The 15,273-nt window shown below is 33.6% G+C and overlaps 1 long non-coding RNA gene across 1 annotated transcript; it reads left to right on the top strand.

Moving 5' to 3' along the window:
• The first annotated feature begins 2,450 nt into the window (after positions 1-2,450).
• Positions 2,451-10,270, top strand: LOC141559478 (uncharacterized). The gene is made up of 3 exons (XR_012487430.1): positions 2,451-2,512; positions 2,939-3,004; positions 10,131-10,270. It is a non-coding gene; the product is annotated as an uncharacterized LOC141559478 (long non-coding RNA).
• Positions 10,271-15,273: the final 5,003 nt, after the last annotated feature.

Here is a 15,273-nt window from a genome sequence, read left to right as displayed (position 1 = left end):
TATTTAGTTTGAAGCATGGATTTCCATGGCACTGGAAAGAGGAAAGAGAGACTGTGGTGTTAGGTTGCATTTGTTGCAAGTTTGTGTGTTGAATGTTTAATGCAGCTTTGCTCCCATAGTGATAGGGATAAGTGTGCCAAATAAGCACAAGTTAGGCATAAGTTCATGAGCTTTTTACTCTCTTTTGGATCCCTGATGTCTCAAAATATGGAGGCAGATGAAGCTGTTTTATTTCTGATGCGTATTTTCCTTTTTAGAGAATTTTGAGAAGTTATGAGTATTATAAAAATATATAATATTCATCTTGGTTACATGACCTGGAAACCCATCTGGAGTTATTTTGAATGTAATCTCTCTAATAGCTCTTGTTGGGTTTTGTTGGATTTATATAAGTGTGCTGATGATTTATGTAGATTTATCCTTCATCCTTAAACATTACAGAAGTTACAATATTTCAATTAATTTAGGGTTGTTAATACCATCATATTTCCAGAAAGTGGTATTTTTTTCTTTTTTATATGCTTATTTCCTCAATTTCTTTTTTTTTGGTTGTTTGTTTTATGTTACAGAGAATATTCCCAGCACTTTGTTAAATAGTAGTAGTTATAATAGGCATACTTGTTTTAGCCCTGATCATATTGAAAAAATGTTTGCGCTTGGAGAAATAATATATATTATACCAAGTATAGGTCCATTTATTTCTGATTTCTAAAGATCCTATTAGAAGACTCTATTGGAAATGGGTGTTGGATTTTGTATTAATATAATTATGTAATTTTTATTGCTTGTTAGGATGGATAGAGCACTAGTTCTGGAGTCAGGAGAACCTGAGTTCAAATTTCACTTCAGAAATTTACTAGCTATCTGATCACCTCAGGCAAGTCACTTTATCCTATTTCTTTCAATTCCTCATCTGTTATATGAGCTGGAAATGACAATGCAAACCACTTCTAGTCTCTTTGCTAAGAAAACTCCAAATGGTGTAACAGAGAGTTGGACATGATTAAAAAATAATTCAATAACAACAAATCATTAATGCAATTTATTGTTATAATCTTCCTTATGTTAAATCAGCCCTGTATTACTGATATAAACCCATCCTGCTCAAAATATATAATCTTTCTACTATGTTTTTGTAGTATAGTTACTAATATTTTATTTAAATTTGTTATGTCAATGTTCCTTTAGCATGGTATCCTATCATTTTCTTTCCCTACTTTCTCTCTTTCCTGAATTATTTGTCAAGATCACATTTGTACTGTAGAAAAAAATTGGAAGAAAAATACCTTCTTTTCTTACTATTGCAAATAGTTATTATAATAATTAAATTAATTGTTATTGGATGCTTAATAGAATTTCTTTGGGATATTTGGATCTAAAGGTTCTTTTTTCTTCCTTTGGGAGTTCCTTCATGGTTTGTTCAATTTCTTTTTCGTTCAATTTCTTTTTCTGAAATTGGACTATTTAAAGTATATTTCCTTTGTTAATCTGGAATATTTTATGTTTTTGTGAGCATTCAATTGTTTCCTCTAAGTCATAATTTTTTATAGAATACAAAGGTGAAAAATTATTTCTGGCAACTTTCTCTTTTTTTTCTCCTTTAATTATGAGTTCTGCCTTTTCGTTTTTTTTAATGAACAATTTGATTTTCCTTTTTTTCTTTTTTCATTAAGTTGGTTATCTGGACAGCTAGGTGGCACAGTAGATAGGATGCCAGTCCTTGAGTCAAGAAGACAAATCTGACCTCACAGATTTATTAGTTTTATAATACTGAGCAAGATATTCAGCCTTGTTTGCCTCAGTTCCCTCATCTGTAATATGAGCTAGAGAAGGAATGGCAAACCACTCTAGTATCTTTGCAAAAAAAACAATAAACCGAGAAAGAGTTAGAAGTGGACATAACTGCAAAAATAATTAGAAAGAAAAAAATGTCTATTTCTATGTACTATTTCTTTAGTAATTTAATTAAGTTAATGTAACTAGTTAATGGTTTTCTTTTTTGTGATTTTCACCTCTTCTTTCATTTTTATAATTTCTATTTTGTTATTTACCTGGGAATTTTTTATTTGTTCAAATCTTTTTAAATACCATGCTCAATTTTTAAAATTCTTATTTCTCTCTTCTGTTGATGAATGCACTTAGAGACTTGCATTTTCCACCCCCTCCTTCCAGATTTTCTTTAGTTGGATTGTATATGTTTTGTTATAATTTTTCATTAATTATTTTCTTTGTGAATTTTTTATTTTTATAATATAAATTTTTAAACTTTTAAAACTTTTTTTATAACTTTTATAATAAAAATATTTATTTTTATAATATAACTTTTATCACTAGTTCTTATTATGTTATGTTAAGAATCATGTATAGTCTCCAATTACTCTTTGGTGTTATTTTATTGTATTATAATCAGTTAATGATTTATTTAATAGTTCCTTTTTTCTACATTTTTCAGAAAAGTCTTTATTGCCCAATGCATGTACAAGTTTCCTAAAGGTGCTAGGTGTAATGAAAGGTATGTAAATTCCTTTCTATAATCATTCAGTAATGGCCAAAAATCTATCATCCCCAATTTTTCTAAAGTTATTTTTAGGTCTTTACATTTGTTTTTGTTTACATTGATCTAATTCTGACCAAGAAAACTATAATTTCTCCACTACAATTTAACTTTATTCTTTCTCTCTCAGATTATCTTTTCCTTTAAATAGTATATATGCTAATTTGTCATATACATATATATTTAATATTATTATCAATTTACTGTCCATGGTTCCTTTAAGCATAATGTAATTTTATGCTTACCTCTTTTTATCTTATTTTTATATATTGTAGTTTTATATGAAATCATTATTGCTACTCCTGCTTTTTAAATTCAGTTGAAATACAATAGATTTTGCTCCTGCTCCTCATTTTTACACTTTGTGAATATTTGTGTTTCAAGTATGTTTCTTGTGAAGATTGTCAAGATTCTACTTTCTAATTCAATTTGCTGTCTTCCATTTTACAGGTAAGTTGTCCTTATTCTTGTTTATGGTTATAAATGTTAATTGTTTATTTCTTTCCAATTTGTCCTCTTGTACTTTTTCCTTCTCTTTCATCATATGTCCTCTTTTATAAATAAGAAGAAATTGGTAGAAGAGAGGATATTTTCCTGGCTTCTGTGATAAGTGAAAGTCTCTATGTTCTTCCTGTTTTAATTCTTCTTGCCTGACTTCTCAATCCTAAATTTTTCATTTTCATTTCTTTCCTTTTAACCCTGTCACCAATCTTTGAGAGTGTTTTCTTATGACCAGTCCCTTATCTATCCTGCTTTTTCTGTCACACTTGAGTTTAATGCATTTCTATATCAACATCTCTGTGTTTGTGTGTGTAGAAAAGAGGATAATGGATTGTATAATTGTATTCAGTCCTTCTTTATCTGCTAACTGTACATAGTAGATAGAGGAGCAGGCCTGGAGTTAGGAAAACCTGAGCCCAATTCTGGCCTTAGTTATTTACTAGCTTTGTGGCCCAGGGCAAGCCTCTCAACTCTAGCAAGCCTTAGTTTCCTTATCTCTAAAATGAGCTAGAGAAGGAAATGTCAAATCACTTCAATCTCTTGGCAAACAATACCTGGAATGGGGTCATGAAGAGCTGTACATAATTGAACAACAATTAAAAAATGTATTTTTTGTCTGTTTTAGATGGAAGTGAGAGCATGGGATGCCTTTTCATCCTATCCCTTCCTTCATGGCTAAATGCTCTAAGTACTTATGCAGTAGTGCTTTTCTCTTCATTACTCTTTTCTTCCCTAATATAGTTTCCTGTCCCTCTCATTTTTGCCTTTTCCCAAGATCATTAAAATAGGAAAAAATTATCCCCAGACCTTCTGATACTTAAATGCATTAGGGTTCTTAAAAGATATTATTTCTTATTCTCACATATTCTCTTTTAATTACACATCATATTCACCTTTATATCTCCTTATTAAGATGTACTATCCTTGCGCATTCTCTTTAAATTAAAAAAATGACTGGATTATTTACTATCTAAAAGAAGGAGAGGGAAGGAAAGGGAAAAAAAAATTGAAACAAAAGGTTTTGCAAGGGTAAATATTTATGCATATATTTTGAAAATAAAAAGCTATAATTTTTAAAAATGCTATCCATCTCCAGAGGAAAAAACCAATGGAGTATGAATTCAGATCAAAGCATACTATTTTTTACTTTCATTTTTCTTTCCTTCTTTTTTTTTTTTTTGCCTGTGTTCTCTTTCAGAACACAACTAATATGGAAACATGTTTTGCATGACTACACATGTAAAATCTATAGGAAATTGTTTGCTGTCTTAGGAAGGAGAGAATTTGAAGCTAAAACTTTTTAAAAATCATAAAATTATTTTATATATAATTTGAAATATAAAAATCTAAAAATCAATTAATTATATGCTTGCCTTTCTATGTTTCTTTTGTTATTTGTATTTTTATTTCTAAATCTAATTCTTCTAGTATAATCTAATTCTTAAATCTTTTTTTCCCCCCTGAGGCAATTGGGATTAAATGAGTTGCCCAGGGTTGCACAGCTAGAAAGGCTTAAGGATCACATTTGAACTCAGGTCCTCCTGACTTCAGAGATGGTACTTTATCCACTGTGCCACCTAACTGCCCCTAATTCTTAGTCTTTTCATCAAGAATAATTAGAAATTCTCTACTCCATTTCAGTTTTTTCCCCTCTGTAGGATTTTAATTAGTTTTACAGCAGTCCATCCAAACATGACCCTTGTGCAATGTCTTTTAGCATTTAATCTAAGACCTATTTATTAATTAATTTAAATGTATTGTTACCTAACTATCAGAGCTAAAATAGGTAGAGGTGGTTTTCATCCCATCTGTATAATATGTTATTCCTTTTAGTAGCGAAAGACAAAGGGGGTCCCAAAGGCAAAAAAAGATCCATAGGACTGAGTATTTATATGAAAATAGAGGCTTATCTTAAAGTAGCAACTGTTACTTATCTCTAGTAATTTAGGGAAGTTGGGCAAACTGCGGACAAATGCTATCACCTTCCTTGGAATGACAGAAAGCTTTTGTTTTCCATCTGAAGACTTGAGAATAAGAAATATAAGGCAATGGGCTGGGGAGGGGGAAGAGAACCCAGGGTGAGATGCTTCCATCAGGTGATGAAGGTTATTAGCATCTAGTTTGGGTCTCTGGTTGCCTATCAGAGTAGAGGATCTAGATAATGTGATGGGAAACCAATGTGTCCAAACTGGAATTCATTTTCCTTTGTCACAATGGTACACGATGGTACAGGGTGGTAGGTTGAGGTATCTAGTTCTAAAAGATGGATGTGAGTGCATTTGTAAAAGATGGATGGGAAAGAGGTATCAAGGTTCCCAGTAAGAACATTCCTTTAAGTATGATGTATGTATCTGTGTCTGGTACTTTGACTGTAGGCACAAAGCAATATTGGTGGGTTACAAGACTTAGGACCCACTCTTGAATGAAGTTGAAGTGTTCTCACTAAAAAAGACTGTTTTTTTGTTGGATACAGTGAAAAGTTTCTAGGTGGTTAGGACAGAACTTTTAAAACCTATTGCTGAATAGGCAATGTATTGCTCAATGCCTTGTTGTAGTGTAATCTTATTTATTAATTAAAGATTTATTTGGCTGTAATAGTCTTGTATGGTGTTTTTCTATTCACTGTGTTCTTAATGTGTGAGAATTATAGGGAAATATCATCTATAGTATTTACTGCTAAAAGAGACTTTAGAGATCAGTTCCTTAATTTTACATTTAAGAAAACTGAAGCAAAGAGACTTAAATGATTTGCCTTAGGTCACACAGATAATAAGTATCTGAGGGTTACTCAGCTAATAATAAATGAAATCAGGTTCTCCTGATTCTTAGTCCAATGTTCTCTGTTACAATACCTAACCGCTTTAAATTCAACTTCATACAAATATTAGCTGTACTATTTTATAAGACCTGAATTTCATTTTTCCAATGTAGGTTCGTTTTAATATTCACTCAATAGTAAATGATTATGCCTGTGAATCTACAGAGTGCTAGAATTTTTATTACAATTTATTTTGTAAAGTACATATCTATGTATAGATATTAGTAGACAGAAGAGAACAAAACATCTGATATTAAATTTCTTTAAAGCTTTATAGAAACTATAATAATATCTGCTTTTAATAATAATACATCCAAAATATTAGTCAATTATTTTAAATGAGTGTTGCCTCTGGGTGTATTAACTCTCTGGTTGGCAAGAAAATTAAGGTTTATTAGTCCAGATATTTATAGCATATTTTGATCCTTTATTCCTTAGGAAATAGCTACAAGCTGAATACAATATATCTTCTTTATTTCTTGCTTCATTTTTCAATGTCAACAACTTGTTTAAATAGGTCAGGTTGAAATAAGATCAAATACACGGAGTATCTTCTCACTTTTATTGTCTTTTCTGTTTTTACATCAACTAGGTTTTTCCTTGCAATTCAGAACTTAAGACATAGAAATTTTTTAAGAGGGGGCAAGAAAAGAAAAAAATCAGCAAAACTGCTTAATATATTGAAAAATACAGATATTGTATAATCAACAGGTAGACTACATTCTTTATAAAGAAGTGAGGATAGTGTCTTCTCATATCTCTTCTTTAGGGGAAAACGTGTCCTTCATAATTTCAAAAAATAAAAATTTCATAAATTTGTAGGTGTTCTTCCATTTTACATTGTTTTAGTCAACATATATACTTTTCCTAGATCTGTTTACATAATAAAAAAATTGATTGATTTGTAGGTGTTCTTTCAATTTATATTGTCTTAGTCATCATATATACTGTTTTCCTGGCTCTGTTTATTTCATTTTGCTTCAATTCATCTAGGTAATTCTATGCTTCTCTGTATTTATCGTGTTTATCATCTCTTGCAGCCTAGTGATAATTCATGATATTCATATAACACAGTTTATTTAGCCATTTCCCAGTTGACAGTAATCTACTCTGTTTCCAATTCTTGGCTATTGCAGAAAGTGTTCATATAAATATCTTTCTTTATATGGAGCCTTTTTGACCATGACTTTCTAACTACTACTTAGTGAAATTTTTAAATCAAAGATTTGGATATATCATAGTCACAATATAAATGTATATATTTGCCCAAATCTAAATACTTTCCAGAATGATAATACAAATGATCATTTCCAACAACAATGTATTTGATCTACTTACATTTTATCACCACAGGGTAATTTTGATTTCTCTTATTGGTCATGCTTTGAGTATTCTTTCATAAGGTTGCTAATAGGTTGAAATTTTTCCTTTGAGAAGAAAAGAAGAAAACAAGCACTTATTAAGCACATACTATGTGCCAGACATTATATAATAAGTACTTACAGATTTTATCTCATTTGTTCTTCACAACCTTGGAAGGTAGATATCATCATCATACCCAATTTGCAGTTGAAAAAAATAAAGGCAGGTAGACATTAAATGATTTGTCCAGGGTTACACAACTAGCAAGTGACTGAGGCAGGATTAAAAATCAAATTTTCTTGCTCCTGGCCCAGCACTCTATCAATTATATTATCTAAATGCCTGCTGTATGTTCATATTTTTGTTTTGTTCACTTTATTAGAGTATTTATTTACTATCAAATTCTTATCAATGATATTTCATAAAAAGATGTTTCCTTCCCTTTCCTTCCCTTCTTAGCTAAGATCTGTTGATATGTTGTTTTTTTAAGTCAATTTCATGTAATGAATATTTATATTTTTTGGCAACTGATTCATTTCTATTTTGGGTGAAGAACTCACTGTTTGAATGGTATATGATATGCTTATATATGATAAAGTTGGAAATGACTACACATGCATAATCTAAATCAAATTAATTGCTTTAACAAAGAGGGGGAAGCAAAAATAGGAGGATAATAATTCTTCCTTTTAAGATTTATTTAGTATTTCTCTGCGTCCTAACAAAGAGTCAATTTATATAAGAGTGCTCTGAAGGCTGAGAAATATGTACATTATTTACTGGTCCTATTCAGAAGGATCTACATGTCTTTTAAATAAATCTTTTTTCACTCTTGTTCAGAATTCTCCAATCGTTTGTTTAAGATTTACTCTTTTGTTTATTAGTTTTTTCCAACTCTGAGAGACTAATATCAAAGCTTCTCCTCCTATTCTTGGATCATTGTCTATGTCAATTTTGGCAATTCAGTTCATTTTCCTTTATTATTTTATGCTATTCCATTGATATTGGTTTAGTTATAATTATTTTTTAAGCAAATTTTTTTATCTCTGTTCATATTGTTATTTTTTGTCTGATTATTTTGAATAGTAAATTTTGTTCTATCCTTAGTTCTGATTCTAAGTAATTCTTTGCTTCTTAGGTGTGATTCTTGTAAGCAAAAAATTATGGGCTTTTGTTTTCTTATCCCTTGTCACTCTTTCAATTTATTGGGTTTGCTTAATCCATTCCTATTTAAAATTATTAGAATTAGTTTTACATTTTATATCATTTATATCTTTAATATCTTTTTAATTAGACTTTTTTGTTTTTCCTTTTCCCCTTTTAAGCTATTTCATCGATGCTGCAATTAGATTTATTTAATCAAACAATGCAACCCTATTTCCTACTGGCTGTTTTCTCTTCTTGCTCCTCATCCCTCCCCAGAAATAACAACCACCTCTTTCCTCTAGTCTAGAAGTAGACATGAAGACTGCCAATGCCCTTTGAGCATTTTGAAGAGAAAAAAAGACACCATTCCCATACCTCCAATATTTATGAAGGCTTTAAATAAATGAAGCTTTTTCTGCATGAGCTGGATACACATAAAGTAAATATTTCTTACTAAAACAATAAAGTTCTGGAGTACAACACAGACTACAAGGCTTCACCTTTAAGGAAAGGCTTATGGCAATGGGCTATGGACAGCTTGCCTCTTGTAGTGCACATGGTATACCTGCTCTTCTGCACTGGGCTGTTACAGCTCCTGCATTTTCTATTGCCATTTTCCTTTGTCTTTTCCCACAACTAAACAGTCATTACTGGTCTACCTGTTTTTCTTTTCCCCACATCACCAGGCCACATTTGCTCAACTGGCCTAGAGCCACCTGGGGTATACATCTGTGACCACAGCTACTGGGAACTATGTTCCTGCTGGTCCCTGGCCAGCACCCCAAAAGTTTGTATCCATTCCTGGCAACAAGACCAAAGGGACCTAAATCTGTTCCTGCTTTCTGCCCCAGCAGGATCCACTGCTATCCCCTTGTTTCAGGGTAGGAAAATTCCAGTTAGTAGGACTTGAGCTCTTCTTCTCTATTCTGAAACACTTTAAATTAGGGACCACTGCCAGGGTCTAATTCTACCTCTCCTTTCCCCCCATAACAGACCTGTCTGCTTCTATAGAGAGGGTTGCAGGATCTGCATTGCCATTTCCTTCCTGTATTCTGAAGGAGTGCTGAATGCTGCTATTTGTGCAGAATGATTCTGCCCTCCTTTGTTGGGATCTGGTGCTTGCTGTAGGGTCTGGTTGCCCAGGCTGGTCTACTACAGTTGAGATCAGAAGGTACCATATCAAGCAACTCCAAAAGATTCTGACTGATCATCACAGGACTTGAATTTCCTTCCTGTCAGTGGTCATCCTCTTTAATAGAGGAAATTCCTCTTCCTTCTAATCAGCCCTACTAAGGGACCTAAGAACTCCTGATAGCTCACATGTAACAGATGGCCACTAAGACTAGGAAGACATATTTCCAGATTGCCCATTTATACTCAGGGAAAGCCTTGGGGATGCAAAAAGAGGCAAAAGGCAGTCCTTACCCTTAAGGAGCTCATTTTCTAATAGGTAAAATAATATGCAAATATATCATGACCATTTCTCTTCCTTTGCCCTACTGCACTGCATCTACTCTCTCTCTCTCTTATCCCCTTTCTCAATATACCCTCCCTATTATTACTCCTTCCTCTCCCATTCCCTCATCCCCCCTTCCTTTAAAACTTGACTGATCCCCAAGAATCCTGCATGTTCATGCATGGGGAGTGGTAGGCAGAGAGTGAAAGGGAAGAATAAAAAGTCAGCCCATTTGATCAATATATTCAGGAAAGATGTGCAATATGTAAGATCTGTAAACCTTTCATTTTCAGGAAAGGAAAGGGAAAAAAATGTCACCAGGACGAGATATTTGTGGTTGGAGAAAAATATTCTAAGAACATTCTGATTACTACAGCTTTGCTCACTCAGAAAAGGCGTCTAATCTCAGAATATTCAGAGGACAAGATACTTGTGGCAGGAGACTGAGAACATTCTGATTACTACAATCTTGCTCTTCATGGAAATTCATCTAATCTCAATACTAAGAAGAAAAGATAGTTGTAGTACAAATCATAGTATTTAATAACTATCAGTTGCCTCAGACTCGGTTTCTTTCTTTCTTTTTTAATTAAAGATCTTTACTTTCAAAACATATGCATGGATAATTTTTCAATATTGACCCTTGCCTAGCCTTGTGTTTCAGATTTTCCCCTTCTTTCCCCCACCCCCTTCCCTAGATGGAAAGCAATCCAATATATGTTATTCATGTTAAAATATGTTAAATCCAATATGTATAAACATATTTACACAATTATCTTGCTTTACAAGAAGATTCACATCAAAAAGGAAAGTAAATGAGTAAGAAAACAAAATGCAAGCAAACAACAACAAAAAGAGTGAGAATGTTATGTTGTGATCCATACTCAGTTCCCATAATCTTCTTTCTGGGTGTAAATGGCTCTCTTCATCACAAGATCATTGGAACAGGCCTCAATCATCTCATTGTTGGAAAGAGTCATATTCATCAGAATTGATCATTGTATAATATTGATGTTGCCATGTATACTGATCTGGTTCTGTCCATTTCACTTAGCATCAGTTCATGTAGGTCTTTCCAAGCCTCTCTGAAATCATCCTGCTGGTCATTTCTTACAGAACAATAATATTCCATAATATTCATATACCACAATTTATTCAGGCATTCTGGGGCATCCACTCAATTTCTAGTTTCTGATCACTACAAAAAAGACTGACACAAACATTCTTGCACATACAGGTTCCTTTCCCTTCTTTAAGTTCTCTTTGGGATTATAAACCCAGTAGAAACACTGCTGGATCAAAGAGTATGCACAGTTTGATAACTTTTTGAGCATAGTTCCAAGCTGCTCTCCGGAATGGTTAGATCCGTTCATAGTTCTATTTGGGAATAGTTAGTGTCCCAATTTTCCCACATACCCTCCAACATTCATCATTATCTTTTCCTGCTCAGACTTGGTTTCTACAAAAGCTAATATTTTTGAGAAAATTCAAACATCTCATCTTGATATTTCTCTGTGAGAAATAAAACTAAACCAAGGCACAAAAATAAGAGAAAACTAAATAGACTAATCCCAAAGAATAATTGAGATGAACAAACCATAGAAACAATAATTTCATTGAAGAGAATTATAACAATGAGATAACACACCAAAATTTATGGTATGATATTTATTTGTAAAATTTATGTCTCTAAATGCTCAAATCATTAAAATAGAGGAAAAGTGAATTGGGCATACAAGTAAAAAATAAAAAGAACAAATTAGAAATCCCCAATTAAACACTAATTTGGAAATCTAGAAAATAAAAAGAGAAATTGATAAAATTGAATATAAGAAATCTTTGAATCAATAAATAAAACTAGTTTTATGGGAAAAATAACAATAAATTAGTTAAATCATTTAATTTATTTTGGAAAAGAAGAAAACCAAATTACCGGTTTAAAAATGTAAACAATGAATTTATTACTAAGGAAGAGAAAATTAAAGCAATTATTAGAAGCTATTTTACCTAAATATATGCCAATAAGTGTGACAATCTAAATACAATGAATGTTTACAAAAATATCAATTGATCATAATACCTAAATTCCTGTCTTAGAAAAAGAAATTGAGTAAACCATGAGTGAGCTCCCTAATGGCTTATTTGGTAACCTGTAACCACCTTCTTCATTTGTAAGTTTTGGTAATGTTACATTTGGTTGAACAGGAATAGGTCCCTAGGAGATAATAAAACTCTGATGGAGCTGGTAGCAGACCAGACCTAACACTTACCAGATTCAATGGCTTTGTTTTTGTAAAGTATGTCCCACTTGATTATGGAGTCTAATAATAGCATTATGCTTTGTCCAATCATCATAAGAGAAGGGGGCTAAAAAAGAGAGGATTATGGGTAATAATTCAGAGATTAAATGATATCATACTCTCAAGTAAAGAAGTAAAATTTAAGCTTCTTTGAGTCTCTTATCTATAAATGATGCTGAATTACTAGAGTTAGAAGACAGAAACATCATACACCAAAGAATGATACCATTTTTACGTGGGAACAATAAATCCAAATCTTTTTCTCCAATCTTGATGGCAGCCAGAATGGTCAGCAGTACTTGGAATGGCCTTTCTCAAGCAGGCTGAATCCTGCTAGTCTGCTAAAAGGTTTTGATATACATCTTGTCTCCTGGGAATAAATCATGAAGTAATAAGTCCAAAAGACCTGCTTGCACATTCCCACCTTGTGGAGTTCGTGTAACCTGGCTTGTAACTCCTGTATGTGGGATGCAACAAAGGTATCCGCTTTTAGTAATGATGTATATAGTAGGGAAAAGGGTTATACTTGAATAGGGAGGTGTCCAAAACATTTCAAAAGGCAACATATATAATTCTCTCCTTGTTCTGTACAAATAGAGAATACTGCCAAGAATAGAACATCAGGCTGTTTCAAAGATTCTCAGTACAAAATTTGCCAATCGTGATTTTAAGTTACTTATTCATATATTCAATTTGGCCTGAGCTTTGTGAATGACAAGGACTGTAAAATTTTGGAGTCATCCCTGGATAGGAATAAATTTTAAAGGAGAAAGAATCAGTGAAGTGGGGACACTTTTGTCAGAATCAATGCATGCTGGTGGGCCAAAGTAAGGAACAATCTCTCCCAGGACGATTTTAGCAACAAATGTAGTGGTGGCACAAGAGCCAGGAAAAACCTCTACCCCTTGGGTGAGCTGGTCAACATTAACAAGGAAAAAATAATATCTAGACTTAAGCACATAGATGAAATCAATTTGTAAAGGTTCAAAAGGTGTGGAAGTAAGAGGGCACCTACCATAAGATTTGATTATAAATCTGTCAGGTAGGGCAAGAGGCATACATATGGGAAGGTTATGCTGCTGACATCTGGGACAACCCAAAAATTCTGATCCAATCAATAATGCCTTGAGAGCTTAAATAGCCCAGAGGAGGAATGGTTTATTCTCCCCTGATACCATTAATTTGTTTTGTCTTTTGCTTACATTTCTCTACTTCAGTCACCATAGGAAAGAGCTTGTTAGTATCACCAGAAAGTAAAAAGTTAACAATATATGCAAAGGCTTCTAGGCAGCAAGCTTAGCATAGCATTAGCACACTCATTCCCATTTGAGACAGGATCAGTTCCTCCTGCGTGGGCAGAACATGGGCAGAACAGTGAGCAATAGCCAGGGTAGAGGGAAATTTCAGGGTAGACAGGAGATCCTTAATGAATTCTGCATTTGCAGTGACTTTGCCAGCAGAGGTCAAAAATTCCCTTTGCAACCAAAGCATTCCAACAGTGTGGCAGACATCAAATGCATATCTTAAATCTATATAAATAGTGACACTTTTTCCCTTGGCTAGGTGATAAGTCTGAGTGAGAGCCTCCAGCTCAACATCCCGAGAACTAAGATTGGAGGGCATAGAAGCTGCCCAGACAGTGTCACAGTCAGAGATGACTGTGGGGTGGGTTTCTCATAAAAAAGGACCCATCAGAATAGAAAACAAGGTCAAAGTTCTCTAAAGATATGTCAGAAAGATCATCAGATATTTTCAGCTATGTCCACTCCAGAGGCACAGTCCTTCAAAGGTTTTTTCCAGGAATGACAAATCAGGGAGCAATGTTGCAGGATTAAGGATTATAGAATGTTTTAGGGTGATATTCTCATTTCCTAGCAAAGTCACTTCATATTTAGAGAGTATTTGATCTGAAAAGGACTGTGTCTAGTGATGGAGTCAACTTCATGGGGCCATTGAACTATTAAAGGGGAAAGGAGAACCAGATCAGAAGCTTTCTCCCCCAGGATGACAGTGGCAGCCACAGCCTGGAGGCAGGGTAGTGCTCCAACAGCTCCAGCAGCAACTTGAGCAGAATAATAAGCTCCTTGATGCAGGACAGGTTCTAACCTGTAATGGTTGAGTTAGAACTGTAGTAGCTACATGTACAATAAGAATGAAGAATTTACTATGATCTGGGAGCCCCAATGCAGGTACTGATACCCAGATCCATTTCCACTCTATTATAGCTGAGAGATATTGAGAATCCAGCTGTGAAGGTTCAGGAACAGAATTTTTGATCAGAGACACAAGAAAATTGGTAATCTCATCAAAAGAGGGTTGCCTGCAAAATTCTGCTGCTCCTAGGATGGCCTTCAGCTGCCTCTTGGAGGAAAGGGAAGAAAGTTATTGAAAAGCTTGAATATACTTAGGAGAAAAACAGTTAATTCCCAGCAGCCGGAACAAAACTCAAATTTTCTACCTGTGGAAGGTACCACTGTACCTTTGACTTAGAGATTTTGTATTCTCTTTGGTGAAGCTCTTGCAATAGATGTCACCTATCCTGGCAAATCTCTCTATCTGTGCTGCTAGAAGCAGGTTGTCTAGCTATTGAACAACTTTAAAAGTGATGGAGGGCAAGCACTGCTGTAAAGTCTGAAAAAAATAGGGGGGGGGCTCTCTACATACCCTTGAAATAACTAAGTGCATGTCCATTGTTGCCAGGTAAAGAAAGAAATGCTAATAATATGGATATATGGATGTGAAGAAAATATACAGAACAAAGTCTTACCACCATGAAACAAATTGCTCCACAAAGGATTAAGAAGATAATAGTGGCAGGTTGCCTGGGTATGACAAACAAATTAACTGCATGCAGATCTTGAAAAAGACAATAAAAAAGTTTGCCATCTGGCCCTGGCTTCTTGTTGTTGTTGTTGTTTTAAACAGGGAAACAGAATGTATTGTAAGAGAAATGGCAAAGAATAAAATTGCCCTGATCTATTAAAATATATCTAGTTTATCTAGACAAAGGATACTATAAATTAGTCTTACTGAAGAGCAGGTAAGGAGCTCCATATTGGAATATGAAGTGGTCCAAAGGGAGTAAGAAATATCAGAGAGGATTTCAAAAATATTCCATACCATTTTCTGAGTGCTT

This window comes from Sminthopsis crassicaudata, chromosome 3 (assembly GCF_048593235.1).
Source record: "Sminthopsis crassicaudata isolate SCR6 chromosome 3, ASM4859323v1, whole genome shotgun sequence".
Classification (NCBI taxonomy): Eukaryota; Metazoa; Chordata; class Mammalia; order Dasyuromorphia; family Dasyuridae; genus Sminthopsis; species Sminthopsis crassicaudata.
Note: the sequence above shows the minus strand (reverse complement) of the source record. Positions and strands in the feature narration are given on the sequence as shown.